Source organism: Corvus moneduloides, chromosome 1 (genome assembly GCF_009650955.1).
Source record: "Corvus moneduloides isolate bCorMon1 chromosome 1, bCorMon1.pri, whole genome shotgun sequence".
Taxonomy (NCBI): Eukaryota; Metazoa; Chordata; class Aves; order Passeriformes; family Corvidae; genus Corvus; species Corvus moneduloides.
Window position 1 is genome coordinate 50,065,926 of NC_045476.1, and position 19,391 is coordinate 50,085,316.

The following is a 19,391-nucleotide window of genomic DNA, read 5'->3' on the forward strand; positions in this document are numbered from 1 at the left end:
TAAAACTTTTTCTTATTTTTGAGATACCTTCATTAATAGTGTGTAAAGACAAGTTGCAATAGGCAGCATATAACCCCAGCTGTATGACCTGGATCAGAGAAATATTCATAAATAAAATTTTTCTGTAGTCTGGGTTTCCAAAGATTAGAAACACATTAGCATAAACAGCAAAGATTAAGCTGGCAAATGGTAAGCCCTTGATCTTCATATCTAATTTTGCCTGCTATATCCTACAGTATAGACACACCCTGAGAAACACATGTATCATGTTTATTGAGAGAGATTTAAGACAACTCCTAGGATATTCTCTCTCATTCTTGCACAGGCTATAAAAGAAAGTGAAATTCATAGAATATATCCAACAATTTAAATACTTCAGTAGTTCTACCATTTTTGGGTTGCAGGCTGTTACTGCTTGCTACACCTTGCGCTGGGATGGGTGTGTTCTCTGGAGAAGCCTTTCAGTAACATCTTTCTTGTTCTTTCAATTAAAACAGATACGCCCAATTAAACCTGCAGGGTGCTGTAAGCAGGCAAATAATGCCAAGTACCTCTGCTGCAAATCCCTTCCATTTCTCTGTTCACCCACATTTCAGACAAGCCTGCTCCTGTTTGCATTGACTGGACATTAAAGTATCAAATGCCAGGAAGGGGAACAATCATGTCCTTCCCCGTGATCTTTAAGCTCTCTTAATTAACATGCCTATTGAGCTCATTCTACACATCTCCTATCCTCCGCTTGGCTTCTTCCATTACAACCTGCAGAAAACAGCATTAAGAATGTCATAAATCATGCATTTGGGGAACAATAATTTTGTAATCACCTTACTGCATTTGTAACGTTAATTTTCCTGAGAGTTTAATTTAAAAGCTAAACATGACACAACAGATGGCAAAATTGGATTTAGATGCTTAAATTGAATAAAAGCAACCTAATGCCCCCACCATATTTTTATTCATAAACATCAGTTGGTTTAGGGTGACCCCATCACACTGACAACACAGAGAGCTTTGTTTGAACTGTCTTCTACATCACTTGATACTTCGCATGAAGGAATAGAAATGGAAATTTAAATTTTAGCTACTTTAAAGCTGAATTGAGGAAATGAGCACTGTTACATAACTATTTCTTTATGAATAAATATTGTAAAAATTTGTGTAAAAGTCATTTTTTTCTTAGAATTCTTGGACCACAACATTCATTATATGGTATCTCCAGGATGTAGAGTGGAAAACTTTAAAAACATGCAATTTAACAATACAAGCAGACCTTTGAGCTCAATTCCAAAATATCCAAAGGAAATATCCTAAGAGATGCGGGGAGTCTGCTGAAGGAGTGGATGAAGCTAAACTGGCATACAGGAAACTTGGACACAGGTTTTGACCAGGATCAAGGTTTAACCTTTTCCTCTTTCATTTGAGACCTGCAGCTCCCAAGCAAGGAGGTGAATCCACATCATGGGAGGTACACAAGGAGGGATGAGTGGTGCCAGTGACTCAGGAGGAAGGCAGGCTCAAGAGATGGATTGTATCACACAGCTTCTCTGACTCCATCCTCCCTCAGCTGGGGCAGTACCAGCACTCCCATGGGAGGCACACAGAATTCCAGGAGCTCTTTAGGATCCCTGTCCCTGGATGCTGTCAGCGGTGTTAACACCAGGCACGTGCAGATGGGGGATTTTCCACTCCGCCTCATTAGCACAACACACACTGACACATCTCCCAAACAAGTGTGTGATTCCCACCACAGCCATGATTATCCTTCCTCAGCTGTTGGGGGTGAGCCTACATATATGCACCACTGGACAGTTATGCCAATGCAGAGTTTGCCTCACAGGTCACCATATCCATAGCCATGTTTCCTAATGAACTTCCCTTCTGGTTTTAAGCATGTAATTTAATGGAAAAATCCTAATCCTAGCCATAAATTTCCCTGCAGTCACTGAGTACCCCAGCACAGAAGTATTTCCTAAGTTGCTGCTGCAACAACCTCAGCATGTAAGCACACACTTTACAGTCTGCCATCCTGGTCTGGGCCTGGTGGGGACAACATCTGTACTGAAGAGAAGCCTTTCAGCACTTGCTCCAAGCAATGCAGGCAGAACTGTCACTTCTGTTACTGCTCTGAGCAAACACTTTTCCCATATCCAGTTATCACCTCACACAACCAGCACCTAGGTAAAGGCTGATGTCTCTTCCGGCAGCTTCCTCCAGCCCACCAGTACCACCATTGGTATTTTGTCCAGATTATACTGCTCCTAATGAGCTCAATGCAAGCCATGAGGTGCTGGCTCCTCCCCAGCTCTGTTAGTCCCACAGCCATGGGACACCATTCTCCTCTTGACAAATTTTCTATTTGGTCTCACACAGCCCCCAGCAAACAAAGGAATAAGAAAAAAGAACCTCTCAGTGCCCTGTAAGGCAGATTCACTGTTCTTCATGTCATGACAAGAGGAGGAACCACCACCTCCTATACTCCAGAGCTCATTGCTTATGGTGTCCAGAGTCGAGAGATGAGCAGAGGGCAGGAGACCTAAGAATTAAAAAAGGGGTGCTGATAGCCAAGTAGTCAGATTATTAGCATCAGGCAACTGATGTACTTGGCCCAAGTACTGCACTTACTACAACATTCAGAAACCTTTTGCACTGGTTCCTTACTCTCACATACGGGAAAGAAGAGCAGCAATGGGCATAGTAACAAAAAATCTGAGGATATAGGAAACAGGGCATTATGTCTTCCCATCATATAAGCACAGCCTAACTGAGAAATGGACACTGAATAGCTAGAGTACATGCAATTCAACCCTGTAATTGTACAGGGCTATTTCCACAAGAGGTGCTGGCTCATATGGAGCTTGAGCAAATTCATTAGCAAAGCAATGGGAACTTACTTCACCTTAAGGAAACCTTCACTTTGGAAGTGAGCAGAGAAAGCAGGAAGCACCAGGCCTTCAGCACCTGAAACTGTTCTGCTGAGACAGACACTATGACAGAAACTAAAAGATATTTAATAATATAGCATCCACAAAAAATATATGCACTTCAGAATCCATTGGTCTAAGCATGAAGTTTTCATCTGTGACTTTCTCTATGCCTCCCTTTCCCCACCTTCTCTGTTGTAGATCATGTGCAAATTGCTGTGACCTGTGAAACAGATTCATGAAGAGGAAATTTAGGGGCCAGCATAAAGGATAAAAGTGGACACAAAATTTTGATGATGTACCACTAAACCATCCAGAGAGGTCAAAGTGAGAGGAACAACTTAATCCTTTGAGGCTGCTTGTAACCACAGGAAGCTCCATTAACTCCTGATGGTTCATCGTAAAACATTAGCTCTTGCACTGTGGGATGGATGCAGAGCTGGCTCCTGCTAGGAGAGACAATGGCCACTCTGTGACAACAACCACCGTGCAACCACCACAGCGCTGACACTGGGTCACAAAGATGCTCAAATTATCAGCAGAATTTACAGTCACCTGGGAATGCACCAGTTGCAGAGTCTGGCACAAAAGCCAGAGTTAATATAAAAGATCTGTCACGAGCTGCAAAACACCCCGTCCCTTGCAAGCATTAATCTCACTATTCACGCATGCCAGGATATGGCATCATTACTTATCCTGGCTTTGGAGCTCAGAACTGCTGGGACTAGCTGCTAAGGTCTTCATAACTAACTCACCAAGACCCCTCATTACAACTCCTTGGGTTTAAATCTAAGGCATAAAAAAGACAGTAAAAGAAGCTTTTAGGAAAGTGATGACACAGGCTTCAGCCTGTAGCTGGGACAGTTCACAACATATGAATAAATAAATTCTTATTCATGGGGAACTGACTGTCATAAATTAAATTATGACCAAAACTTCGGTGGAACAGTCACACCCTCTGGTCCTTCTCGGTTTCCATAAAACTTCTTCAGGGATTTTTTTGGACCTAAGGTGTTCCAATATTTCTATTTAAAAACTGAACACATAAAAATATTTTGGAACAAACTGCACAAATTACATCTAAATTGCACCAATTTGTTATGATGTTGAGTAACAACAGTTTCAGAGAAATCTGTGTTACTGAATGTTTGTCACGCTCTATAGGAGATGCAGGTACACTCAGATAAATTTTTTTGCAACCGGCTCCTTCAAACACATCATCTGCTGCATCCAGGAGAACACTGGGGCAGCTCTGGTAAATAAAAACCCATTAATATATATCCCAAGTGCCCGAACATTGTTATCATGATCACATTTTAATCACCCCTCTGGTATTTTTCCCTCATAACAAAGCTCTAAAATCACACAAATTGTCTTGTTAGTAGGCCACAAAAGCAAGACAAAATGCTTTTTTATTGGTGAAGTTTAATTGGAAATCCCATGTACACCAGCCCTGTCTGTCTTCACAACAATTTATTTGTCATGTGTCCCCTTTCAAACATTTCCTATTGACAATGTTTTTTCCCATATACGGGCACAATAACTAAAACAGCACTTCAGAAATTAAAAATTTATTTTAGCCCCAAAAATCTGTCTGTGCATGAAAAAGAAAAGAGCAAAAGAAGACATCTCTATCTCTAAAGGCTGTTTTAAACATGAAAAGTGTTTGGAGCTTTTTTTGCCAGGTTGTTTTCACATTGCTTACATCTCTTCATGTTTCTCGGGATGACGACAGCACCTTTTAGAGATACAATTTGTCTCTCACTGACTGCTGGGGTTGGCTGCTAAGGTCTGCATAACTAACTCCTGAAACCCCTCATTACAAAACCTTTGGTTTAAGTCTAAGACATCAAAGGAAATTAGTTAGGCAGATGCAAGATAGATGTTAGCTGTAGCTTATGAGAAAAAATACATTTATTAGTCTTAATAGGAATAAAGTTCATTATCTTCTAACCCGCAGATGGCTTTGGCACAGAGCATAAAGGGTTGTAACAGGGTTATAACAGACTTAGTTTCATGTTTTTTACTGGATTCAGTAAAGAGAGAGGGGCAGAGAAAAATTCAAGGTAGTTTTAACTTACATATTTATATTGCCTTTATGTTCCCATTATGATAATAAGCAAAATGGATTAGTTGGGCTATAAGTGTTGTTTAAATTACATTTTACAATACAGCATTAATGAAAAATACACATCAGAAATAGGTCAGGTTTGGTTTAGAATTCAAACAACATTAGAAACAGGATTTAATTAGCTATTTTTCATTTTATATTTTTAAAGGAAACTGGGAGTGATATGTGCACTTACTAATCAGGGGCTGTGGTTATTAAAAATTCTGGCCTTTCACAGCCTCAGCCCAGAAGTCCCCAGACCCCGACTCTGTGCGAGTCCCCATCGTCCTGCAGTGAGGACTCCCCACGTAGTGAGGCTGTCCCAGTTACACACAACCAAGGCTCCCAGTGCTTCCATGCTCTCCTTGACAGACTGTCACCGACTCCATCGCTTTATGAAAACAGGGATGACAAAAACTTTCAGACATCAAAATTTTGAGGGCCCTCATTTTCTGGGTGCCAGTAAAGCATTTCAGATTGAGCAACTGGGACTCGAGGTACCCAGAATTCCTTGATGATGTTCTAAATGACAGTCCTACATGTCTGGATCAAAATTCTGCAATACTTTTGAGTCCTCTGCCCTCCCTCCACTTCCCAAGTCCTATCTTCTGGCTTCACAGGGTTTTATAAAACCTGGTGATTGCAGGTGTTCTGGTGATCACTGGGCAGGAACAAGCAGCCACAGGAAGAGGTGCTGCCTTGGCGACTGCTCCTAGGTGCTCCCTGCTGCCTTCTCTCACGGGGGACACTGAGATGGAAACACACAGGCATTGCCTCCTACCAGTAGTTAAAGAGCTGTCTCCCCCCTTGCAAAACCTCACCTTCATGTGCAACAAATCTTTACTCACAAATACTAATTTCCTCTAATGGCTTATTTCAAGTTACCTATTACTTTGCCTTAGAACTCTTGTTTTCCTTTTCTTTCTGAAGAAAATGCCTTAGGAGCTATGATGTCAGTTGAAGATTTATGGATTATATACACTCTGGCCTATGACACTGGGACAATTATTTTTAGCTTACAGGAATTTCTTGGAAGGTACCTCTCTCCCAAGGACTACATGAAATTTTGTTAAAACAAGGAATATGCCCTAATGACAAAAGGCAACCAACAATACTGTGTTACAAGATTAAGGGCACCTTTCTTTCTCTCTTCACTAAGCCTGTTTCAAGTCCTATTGTTCAAAAAAGCCTGCAAGAAATTCATATATCTCTCCCACGAGAATTAGTCAACAATTATTCTGCTTCCAAGAGAAATTTATTTTGAGTCAATGTTTTTTAAGTCTATCTGTTCATCAGGCTTACTCATGCATTAAGGATGATTTTCAGTGTTCAATAGCAACTCCTGAAACAAGGAGCAATTAGGAACATCTGATTTCATGATGCATATTCCCTCCAGCAAACTGTTGCCACAAGGAAAATGCAAAGACTCTCCGTCTTCCATGCAGTTATTAAGAGTACAGCAAAACCAGCTAAATTTCAAAAGCCGAAATACAACAATAGCTTGGCTCGTGATGAAAGTTTTCAAATGAGTGAATTTAGTTGTATGACAGTAGAATAAACATAAACATTAACTCAGCTCAACCCAGTCAAGGCAAGAATGGCCAACAGTACAAGCAAGAGCACTCAGCCAAGAGCACAGGTCAGAAAGTCCTACTTTTCCCTGGGCTTCTTGCCTAAATCCAGGCAAATTCTGTAATTACTTTGCTCATGTCCTGCAAACCCATGACAGGGTCCATCCCACAGACACAGCTAACAAACTCACCAGGTAACTTCTGGGCAGTGTGAAAAGATGTAAATAGCTGCTGAGTGTTATTTAAGAGTGAACATTAAGAAGTTAATGGTACCTTTTACAGGCAGTAAAAATTAAGTGTTTAATATTAAAATAGCGAAGTGTTGCACTGCTGCCATGAGCCCATCTTCTGCCTCTGACCCCTGCCTGCAACCTCTGGTCTGAGCACAGCAGAAAAGGCAGAAACAGCCAGGTGTGTGAGAGTCCAAACTGCACCCTTTGGTCTAGATCTAAACATTGGAAATGCCCAGTCCTAATGATAGAAAAGCAGTTTGTTTGGCCTTTTTCATTCACAGACAGCAATGGGTTCACCAGCTTGCCACAGTTTAACAAAGATCAGAGATTAAAGGCAGTTTATAAACAGCTTCTATCTATAGCAAGAAAATAAGTGCTAAATAGCACTTTTACCAGTGTTCTTGATGGAAATAGTTAAAAAATAAGAAAAACAGGTCTCAAAAACATCCATTCTTTATTGGTTAATGGCTTCTGACCCTACAATTTCTTAGACATGGTCTGTAACTAATAGTTATAAAAGCACAGTTTTCCTCAGTCAAATTACATAGCACAGATGAAAGAGAGCTAATCCACAAGGCCCCATGGATATTACATTGCAATTTACATTGAAACCATGAAAGGTGGCCTGACCAGGAAAAGTGAAACATTACACAGCATGGCTTGCTGATCCATTTTTTCTTCTTCCCACAACCAGGAGAAAGATACATGTGGGGCAAAGGAAGCAATCTCTAGCAGGGGTATTGGAAGAACATTTCTTAGAACTTCACCTTTTGGGCTCTGCCACACAAACAGATGCAGAAATGTTGTGGCACAAAATACATCTACTTCTCCTATTTTCTATTCCTGGCTTTCTTTTGTGATTTCATTTAATTTGATTTCTGTCTTCTCCAGATGCAGAGAATTGGCCCTGTGGACACACCAAGGCAGGTAATGTTCATAAGTGAACAATCTGTCTTGCAGTAGCATGGACAAGTTTTCTCGAGGGGGAAATGTCAGCATAATTCATCAGCAAGTAAATAAACAGGATTAACGGGCAAGGCCTAAATACAATGTGTGCTTTCTTCTCATCAGCACTAAGAAAAGCAGCCAAGGCAAAGTGAAATGAAAGCAGGCAGCAGCCTAGAGTGTTAAAATAAATATAATATTTTAAAATAGAGACAAAGACATGAAAAAAGATGAAGAGAAAATTACTTCAAAAGCTAATTTGGAAAGAGTATTATTTTTACAGTGTGTCCTGAACTGGGATGTGCTCCATCTGAACACAAGAGTAGAGTACTCAGCTTCCTAAATTTGGTGTTTAAAAGCTAAACAGCTCCATCAAGAGGGTGTAATTCTGCAGTAGTCACTGCAGTGGGAATCACAGGGGCAAACATCCTCACTGGCTGCAAAATGAGATGCTTCTCAAAGCCTCCTGTGATATGGCTACTGAGAGCATTTGCAGGCTGCACCCAAGAATCCCAGAAAGCTTTTCCATTGCTGCATCCTGGGAGAGTCCAGGGCTCAACTGATCTGCACATGTAGCACCACAGTTGTACATGTTTAATGTAACAGCATCCACAATGAGCCAAGGCTTTCCTTACAGGACAAAAAGGAAGAGACAGCTCTCCTGGTGAGTTCACAACCTCTACATGTGAGCAGTCCCAACATCAGCAAGGAGAGAGCCATCCAAGACATCCAGCACTCCACAGTGAGCACCATCTGCCTTTTCAACTGGGATTTGCTGCTATGTCACCATATTCTTCACGTGTTTTGCCTGTTGCTTATTGAAAGAGGCAGAAGGGGCTGTTTCACCAAATGAAATCTCATGCTCTACGACTAAAACACATTAACATCGCCTGGGATTCTCCCCACTTGCTTGTACTGCTTCATACTCCCCTGATCATTTATTATCTGAGCATCTCACTGCAGTTTAGTAAATTCACCACTGAGTTAGGGAACCAGAAATATCTCCAGATGACTGGGACTGAAGTATTAAATGACTGGTTTAAAGATGCATGGTAGTATGCAGCAGAAAGCCAACTCTCCTGAATTATAGCCTCTTGAGGTCACAGCACTGCCATCATGTGACAGCAACTGAATAATGACATCAGCAATGAGGTCATGATTCCTACTGATTTTTTCTGTCCCCTGTACATGAAGGCTGCCCTTTCCCGCTACTATTCAGCCACTTTACATATGCCCAACAACAACTCACTCTTCTGAGAAGTCTCACAGAAAGGGAGTAAACAGCACTGTTAATCATTGAAAACAATAAATCTGAACAATATCTTTTTTCTCACAGTATCACTCTGCTGTTGTCTCACTTGGGCTGCAGACTCTTCAGAGCTGAACCAGACAACATTTCCTATCTTATTCAGCATGCTGTGGGCACCAGTAGGGATGTTTAAAGACTGTTGCAGTGTTCAACCAGATAGCGGCCAGAGGAATTAAAGGGAGTTATGCAGCTGAATCCTTTAGTCATCCATTTATGCTTCCCCTTCCTCATAAATCAAAGGACAGGAAAGCAATTTAATCAGAAATAAACATAAAATTAGCAGTACAATTCAGCGCCTTGTGCTCTTTCCTCATTGCTTTTGATAAATAGAGTCAGCAAACAACCATACAGAAAAAAAAAAAAAATAATAATACCTCCACTAGTATCACCATGCTGCAGATTTAGTGAAGGCCTGTTCTAGTCTTAAACGGAATTTTCTTCTGTCTCCTCTTCTTCTAGTACAGTGCAGTACAATTAAATAACTGAATTTTCAACTTCTTGTTAAGGATCTGACACCAATTGTATTATTGCAAAGCTCAGAAATTGCAGATTGTACTTAAATATTTGTTTTATACAAATACACAGTCCAATCACAATGATGTGGCTGGATCTGCTTTACACAGCATTCTGTTCTGATGTGATATGTAGACATATTTGCTAAAGGACATGGCCAGGAGGTCACTGAAAAAGCTTAGTAAAAATGTAGTGGAAATGGACAATGGCAACAAAAAGAAAGAAAGCTAGCCAACTATTAAGAAAATGTCAATTAATACATAAAAACTTACTGAAATGGTTAAAGACTCTGTTGCCTTAGAAAAGTGTATTTCTCTATGGCCCTCTTCTCTCACAAAAAATGCAGTCAGAAGAGAATCTATCCCATAAGTACAAGTAAACATTTAAGAGAACAGAAAGCCTGTAACAAAGAGTTGGAGTCATTACAAATATTAAATAATAATTAATGACAAGATAGAAAAGACGTGTGAAAACAGCAAATGCCATGAAATTAGCTCCTTACCCTCACTGAAAACATAAACATCAGGATATAGAAATAAACTAATGAAAAGAAATGTATTTTGAGTAGCAAAATATTTCCTATGGCATTATGTTGGGAAAGATGCTGCCCAAAGATACCATAAAGGCTAAGTATCCTTAAAAGAATTCCCCAAAGTCACCATTTTCACAGAAAAACAGAAGCCTCTAAGTAATATTTGGCACACTGAAATATAGATGAGAGATTTTAAAAAATACTTTTTTAAGTATTTTAGTGACTAAGCCAAAGAGTAATTGCGCTGAATGAGAAGACACCTGCCCCTCTAGGAAGATTATTCCATAGCATCTATCAGTGGGACAAACTTTCCCCTTCAGCATCTGCCAGCAGTCTCAGCCAAAGAAAGAGTTGGTCTGAACCCCCTTATTTTACAGCAAGTCTCACTAACTGCCTCTGGCAACTGCACTCCTGGGAATGAGAAAGTGCTGTACCTGTGCCAAGGTTTACGCCAGTGGCGTGTGAACAGCAGGCAAACCAACACGCTTTGCAAGGGGCTTGTGAGGAAGAGCACTGGTGCTGTGCTTTCAGCTGCCAGCACCAGCCTGCCCGGGCACGAGGGCTGGCTCCAGCGCTCATGACGGCTCCAGCAAGAATCACTAAGAGCACTGATCACTCCTAAAGCAGCTTTTTGCCGTCTCCTCACTCCCAAATGCTCCATGCTCCCTGACAGTGCGTATCCATCACACCCGACCCCGCAGAGCCCTCTCCTGCAATTATCCTATTACACCTAACACACTTAAAAATTAATTAATGCTCCTCTGCACTAAGATGCCATGATTAAACTCTTTCTCTTTTCATTTAAGACTGAATTTAAATGGGGGTTTGGTGACACTGCAGTACAGTAATGCTCATGAAGACAACACTGACCTGAGACTTTTGCAATGGGTTTTGGCCAAATAATTGCCAAGGGCTTCCTAGAGCATCAAGATTTTGACGTTCAGCAATTTACATTTATAATCACCCCAGCTTTCAGCAACATTGGCTGAAACATACACACGGGTGATGATAGAGATCTCTTCGAAGAGAAAAGCAAAGTCTTCAGGACTTTTTTCCCCAAAATGAGCGTCTCTACCTTTCTCTCATATATGCAGAGCAGTCACCCAGCCTTTGTGATTGAAAATGGAGAAGAATAAGATGATATTTCCTGACCTTTAAGAAGCATTTGCTGATCAGCATTAATTGCACCATTTCACTCATTTTGTTACTTAGTAGTTTTGCTATAAAGTAAAAAAGAGAAAGCTGAATTTTGCTCTTTATGGAATCCCACAAACATTGTCCTGTTCTCAGTGCTGTCACCACACATCTTGAAAAGAAGGGGGAAGCCCTGGATTGTTGTTTGCATTCTGCTCCTACTGAAGACAGGAAGGCTGGAAATACCTGGCATCAGATTAATGTATATACATAAGAGAAGTGGATTTATTAAGTTATGCATAAAGAAAAAAGATCAGCTTTTGGTCAAAATGGACAGCACATTTTTTTTCTTTCTATGTTTTTTTTTTTAATTAAAGCTCGAATAAAACAGTAGTTAAGAACAGATACTCCAAATCTAAAAAGCATTTAGTTTAACTCCATGTAAACAATATATTTTTTAAATATATCCGTAGTCAGCCACACTAAGAAAGTTAATCTTCAGTGCAGTTGGAACATGGTACTGCTGTTTACCTGCAGGCATGAAGACGTCTCTGAACCACCTAGAGTAGGTCCTTATCACACTGTGGCCAGAGCAAGGTGGATATCAGTACTGACTGGCTCTCCACGTGTTCAGCCAGGACCCTACACAAGCTTTGCAACTTGCATAATCACAGTTGATGGTCTCTGTGCCCAAATGCACAGCTCTGGGCCACTCGGTGCATGCACTGATTCACCTGGACACAAAGGACCATTCAGCATCCAAGAGGGCACTAACACACTGGGGGCACTGGTAGGCCTTCAACTTACTGCAAGGGAGTGTTTTGGCAGTTCAAGCAAAGCCTCAGGGACCAGAAATGACTAATTTCTTTCTCAGAAAGGCTGATTTCATCTCGAGATGATGCTGACTGGGGATTGCTCCCAGTTCCTCCCAGGGAACGTCTGTTCTCTCAACATCGCCTCTGGGTGGATGAAGCCTTGTGATGGGCCTTTTAATGTCCCTGTGGCACTCACCATGCTCTACACATCCTCTCAGCACTTCTTGATATAAAAAAAATTACAGGGAGCTTGAACAAAGCACCAAACTTTACCCCAAAACTTACCTGCACCACCACTGCCTGACAGTGTTATATGGGTATTCAGAGCACTGGGAACGGACTCACCCCAAAAAGAGAAATGCTTTCAGACTGCAGGCCTGAGGAAGAGTTAGGGAGGAAAAGAAGTATAAGTATTGCTGGGCAGGATGGAAGAGTATGACCTCATTTTTTGATGGGAGATTCTTGGGAGTGGGAAAAGGAAGCACTCTTCTTGTCTGCTTGTCTGGACAGCCATGGGATTAGTGCATAAGGGAAAGCATTTTGTCTTCCATTCCCAGGTCTTGTCTCCCACATGTACATCTGGATTCTAAAAAGAATAATTAGGAATTTGCCAGAGTTTGCTTTGACCAGAATATTCAGTTTCTTTCCCTCTCTGCTGACCACTGCCACCAGTAATTATAAGTGTACACTAGCAAGATAACCCTATTACTAATTATGATATCAGGACCATTAATTTCCATATTCTCACACTTTGATTACTGCACACCCCACAGCTCCTTCAGCATAGACAGACCCCTGTCTTTTACTCATGTCATAGATTTTACATATATGTACACCCATACACACATACCTCTTTTTTTCTTACATATGAAACACATAAATATATTTTATGTATCTACTGTTGCATTTTAATCCAACAGCGTGATAGCAAGACCAACTTTGTTGGCAGTTTTAAAGTATATTGTAGAAAATTGAGAAATAAGATTCAACTCTCAAGAAGTGGGTGGAATACTGGGGAGTGGCATTTACAAATACTAGATTTGGAACAGGAAATACAAACCAATAAAAAAAATCTGGAGATTTAGAGTTACTTTTCAGTATTTCTGTCCTCTTTTAAATTCTTTACAGTTCATTGTTATAAGTCTCTATTGACATTCTTAAGAACATATCCTGTATTCACACTTATAATGAAAACATGTTGTCACGGGATTTACTGCTGAGCAAGGGTGAAAAGTCACGCTGTCCTTGAGGAGCTAAAACCTGCTCTGGCTGTAGCCCTGTCAGAACAGGCTCATCTGCTCTGACTGCTTTCCTTTGCAGACACCCAGAGAAAAGTGTGTGTGGAACTATGCCCGTCTGCAAAAGCCCCTGGCCTCCCTCCTGAAGTTATCAACTCCATACCATCATTTGGGAGGGCCATTCCAGTGACCATTCACTGGTTCACTAGATAACAGACTAATCCAGTGAGGATTTCTTTCCTGTGTCCATAAGAAAATCAAATCCATGGATTAACCCTCTTGTCTCAGTATATTTCCTTCCTGTTTTCCTCCTTCCTCCAAAAATATATTAAATATCTTTCTCCATCTTCACCCCTTCATCCCATTAAATTCAGGTCACCAGAGATTATTCCTGCACTTCTCAGATGCGCCTAACAATGCTACATTCACAATATTTCCATTTGCTTGTGTCTTAACAAAATGGTTCACATAGTCAACATAGGTTTTTATCAAATGAAGGAAGAAAGAAATCAAGTCTTTCCACTACTTGTTCAGTGGATGACTATCGGCATTTATGGTTTAATATTTATGTTCACCTATGCTGTGCAGGTTTGTTGCCTCTTATGTATACTACTATTGATGAATTAGGTGTGCAAGATTTTCCTACTTCTTACACAAATCAGCAGAAACTTGGAGCCCAAATAAACATGGAGCTAAGAAAGAAATTAAATTACTGTTTCATGGTTGCATGGACTGGAAGGAAAACAAAAAATGAGATTAACAACCTTTAAAAAGGGAAGCTGGAGGTACAGTAAATAGTAGAGGTCCATCACCTCTGACACCTCTTATAGTGATGGGAGGGAATCAGAAGAGTGGCCTTGAAACATAATGAGGTAAAATCAACAGAGAAGGCAGGAAGTAACACAGTTATGTACCCTGTGGAAAGGAAGGGAAAGGAAGGTAAATCAGAAGTTCATTTCCACCACTGTGACCTTTACAAATCATGACCAAGGAACAAACCAAGACAACACATCTTTATAGAGTCAATAGCCTTCAAGAAGCATGAAAGCCTGGAGAGCACATCTTGCGTTAGTGAGTGACCACCACCCCTTGGTCAGCTGCCATGGCCCACCAGGCACCACAGCAAGATACAGTGAAGGTTCTGAGTAGTTACTGAATTTCAATACAGAATTAAAGTTCCTATTTCTCCATTCCTTGATTTCTCATGAAGACAAAGCATTCCAATTTCATTCTGCATTTATTTCCACACTGTTTGGGGGCTTGGTTTGTATTTAAATAGCAATAAAGTAATTGTAACCAGCAATCCTAGGATGAAACTGTTGCATCACACTTCTCTCCTTGATCTTCTGGCTTAGCTCAGCGCGATGGCTTTTCTCCAGCATTCACTTTTTTTTCACCTAATTTTTTCTCACTTTCTTCATGTTCTCTGTGCACAAAACTGCAAATTATTATTTTGAGATAGACTTTTGCAGTACAGCTTCATCCCATAACTGCCCTAAAAATCACAAGGAACTCATCAAACAACGCACTCTCACCCAGAACAAGCATACTGTATTCTCTCTCATTTGATGAGTCTAATTAAAGTTTTCAAAGTAGGATACACAAACTGATTATCTGCTCTACAGGGTTTCAGAAGGAGCAGAAAATGTTTAAATCTCCTAAAATTAGACTTATTTGATTAAATGCCCTAATTGTGCTTCAAATATTTTTAATTTCCCTTTTTTAAAAAAACAAAACATACATGTCTTGGAGTGGGGGATGCTATTTTTTTTTTTTTTAACAAGATAGCTGTATTATTTGTAACTATCTGTCTTACACAAATATTTATATAGAGATAATCTTCTTCTTCCCCTCAAAAAAAAAAAAAAAAAGACCCCATGTACCAAGTCAATTCCTACTTTAACTGTCAAGGGAACTTGCCTTGTCATACTATTTTTCAGCAGATCCCTTTTGTTCCAAATTTTCAAGACCTGAATAAAAATGAGAAGCTATTATGCAGCACAGAATAAAAAGAGATTGCTCTGTAAATTTTCTTAGAAATTACAATGTTTTATGCAAATCAGCACATTTCAGCCAACAGATTTGTTCTGCAGCTTCAGCATATATAATTTGATTCCACATCAGCTTGTGGGCATTTTTCAGGTTAATCTCCCCTCATCTTTTGGCCACATCCTTTTAGTGTACAATAAAAATCACAGTAAAGCTTCAGTGGAGTCTAAGCAGTCCCAAGAGGTTATGGCTCTCTCTGAAGAGCATAGTCGAGAAGTAATTTCAGAAGAAACCAGGCAGGATTTGCATTTCTGAATGTACATATGATAGATCTGTGTCCATTCAAGTAAAATCCTGCAGCTTCTTCCAGCAGTGTTTTCTCCCAGTTGTGCTAAAGCATCCTTATCACCAAGATACACATGCAATCAAAAGGAAAGTTTAGGGTTTGGAATTTTTTTATTTTCTTTTTTTAAACACGTTATTATGTATTCAACCCATTGCACAGTTCTAATGGTTTAGAGGGAAATGAAGTTTTCTCTATTCTTTTTGTCTTCTACACCTTTTTTTGCTTGAAACTTCTCAAGGAGGAACACTTCCTCTGCTGGATTAAGGACAGGCTCAGTTACTGTCCCAAGAGTGTTCCCTGTTTGCATGCATTACTGTGAGAGAGAACATCCCTTAGGAGAGATAGGGCTTCAGGCTAGGAATCTGATTCTCTTTAGTGCAGAGGGTACCATGCCTCTGATACACGGTTTGGTTTCAGCTACTTTTCCGAAAATATAGATTAAAGGAAAAACACACCACACAATATGTCAGTGCCCATAAAACACTTACCTATCTCTGCCTTTCTCAGCTGTTACATTTCATAGCATTCATGCCATCCATATCCTTCCCCCAGGCCCAGAAATATCCCCCGCTACTTCCGACATCACAGCAGTTTTTGTTGCAGAAGAAAATGCTGGGTGAGGCAGTCAAACTTTTGTCCTTGTTTGATTGTAAAGGTCTGAAACCTTTGAGTTTTCCATTCCTTAACTATACATTGATGAAATATTTTGACAAGGCTGAATTGAACTTTGGTTCATAGACTATGGTAAATTTGATCTTCATTCCATCACTGGACTCTCAAAAATTAATTTTCTTATCTCTAAACCACAGAAATATGAATTAGAAAATTGTGGAGCATTTATCTTATGTCAAGATAAACTGGCAGTCTGAGCAGCACTCTTTCTTCTTTTGCTACTAACACCCACAAAGAAATCTGTTGACCTGGTGTAAGAGCATTCTTCCTTTTCTACCCACCAGCTGAAGCATTCCTTGGAGCCTCTATTTGTCATTATCATTGAAAATTGATTTACAAAATCTCTGGAAAAAAATGCCTGTGCAAAATCCACATTGATGTATTGATTCAATAAACATAAGTTTATCACACAAAAGCACAAATTTTACGTATCTGTCATTAGTCAGTCTTAATCAAGACCTTTTCAGAAGGCTGAATGGAGCCGTTTTCTGTAAAACTGTTTTGGCACCTTCTCTTTAACAAAGGTTTTACATCAAAATACAGCTGAAAATGCTGTATTTTGTTAGTAGAAGTTCAAAGTTATGATTAGACATAGGCTTCCAAGGAATATTAAGAGCAGGATGCCAGGCACCTTCATTAACACCTTCCAGTACAACACACAAAGACATATGAACGTGGATGACAGCACAGCTGTGCAGGCACATCACTGTTGCATAGAGAAATTACTGCAGGTAAAGATCTCCAGGAACTTAGACAAATTATACATGAAATATCCACCCACTACATTTTTGCATGTATGGACACATCTGCATATAATGCACTTGTAAAAAGCTTTTCCCCTAAAGCTTTCCATTAGATTTGCTGCCTGAGAGCTGCAACATGACTGCACTGCAGCCAGCTGCTCACACAGGTGCAATGGCTCCAACACTGATGGTTTAACCAACATCTCTAAGGCAGGAAGGTACTCCTTGATCATCTAAACCAACCTCCTGCTCAAAGCAACATGAGCTTCAGCAGAGCACACAGGTACACAGGTTTGAATATCTCTGAGAGTCTCATCAGCCTCTCTGGGAGACTTGTTCCAGCATTGACCGCATTTACAATAATAAAAGGTTTTTCTTATGTTTGGGTGGAAACTCAGTGGATTTCCTGTATTTCAAATTGTGCCCATTGTTTTTGTCCTGTCAGAAAATAAGAATGAGAAGAGCCTGGCTTCGTCTTCTTTGCATCCTCCCTTCAGGTATTTATACACATTGGTGAAATTCCCCTGACCTGAGTCTTCTGTTCTTCAGGCTGAACAGTCTTGGCCCTCTCAGCCTCTTCTCATGTCAAATGTTCCAAACCTCTCAGCATCTTTGTGGCCTTTTTCAGGACTCCCAGAGTCTTTTCTACAAGCTGCCTGTTCACTTGTGCAGATTTCCTGCCACCTTTCCTTTATTCTCTGCTTGTCAGGATGGACCACTCTTCAACTTGGAGGTCATCCTTGAAAAATGAACCAGCTCTCCTGGACTTAATCACATGGGCTATTAGTGCCAGTGTTAGTCCAGATCCACCTACTCCCCTGACCAAATCACCAAACTCCCCAGCAGCAAAGCCTGGCGTGCTGTAAGTGATGTCTTGGGAAGAAGTATCAAACTCAAGGTCCAACCCTGTGGGGTCATCAGCACACTGCTAAAACAAAATACTTAACCCTTAGGTGTCCTCAGCTATCCTGAGAAAACTGACTGTAAGGTTGCTGTGACACTTATCCCACATAAAGCTGATGTGAAACTTACTCTACAGATGAAATGAAATTCACACTACAGGGTATATTTGAATCCCGGATAACCTAAAATGAATCATGTAAGATGTGAGGCCATCCATTTTTCCATAGGAACCATAATTTCTGCATTTCTGAATTGTTTGACATATCCCTGCATCTGAACTCTTAATTTTCCCATTGAACACAGCACTAGTCGGATTCATGGCTAGGTTTGGTATAAAGACAGTTACACCATGTCAGACAAGAAGCCTATTTATTCCTGTATCTTCTCTTTGGCAGTCAACAGATGCTGAAAGAATGTGAGAATACTCTGCCTCTGTCCTGGCTCTTCTTGAACACGTGTTCCCACTTTCTGTAGTCAGTACCACAGGACCTTCCTACAAGGCTCCATGCTCTTTGAGAAGCAACAAATAATCACTTGCCTCTCCACCCCTTTGCTGTTCCACAGATTTTTCTCATTTCTTCCTTAGTCTCTTTACTACTGAAGTCCTAATCCAGTTAGTTTCCAGTCAAGAAGAACCTATGCCATGTGCTAGGTCATTCATGTTTCCCTTTTCTGGTGCAGTCCCCTTGCTCAGCTAACTCTCTTTTTAAATAAGGTAGTGTTCGAGATATAAGGGCAGCATGTGCTTATACAGTGGTAAAAATATGTTTCCTCTTCAGTTCTCACCTTCCTTCTTAATTAATTTCTAAGAGCTTATTTGCCTTTCTGACCACTGGAAAGCACAGAGTTGGTATTTTAAGAAAGCTTCCTGGTATAATTCCTAGTAATTAGAGCCCATAATTGTCTAGGTGCACTGTGGATTTTTTCCTTCACATGTATTATTTGTCCTTTGGTGACCTGGAGCTCCATCAGACAGCCAGCACATCTCAATTTTGCCCATGATCTGGTGATTCTGACCGACTATATTTGTCTGTTCCTATAAAAGTACCACGTGAGGTGTTCTGAAGTTATTGTAGCTGTGTGGTAGATGGCCACTAGCACCAGGGAATCGAGTGTCCTTTCTCATCAATCTGTAGATATCAACCACCTCTTTGCTATGGCCTCTTGCAGCTGGGGGAGACCACCACAGGGTTGGAGATGCTCTGGCTCCATTTTAGGCGGAAATCACCTAATACAGCTGAACCAGAATTACAGGGATCACAACTTAGCAAACACCACTGTGATATGGCCTGTCCCCATCACAGTGTGGGAGGTTCTTCAGCCAGCTCTAAAGACCCAGACTATGGCCTCACTTGTATCTTTTCACAGACTCTGAGCCACTGGAAAGCTAGAGCTGAATTAAATGGAAGAACATAAA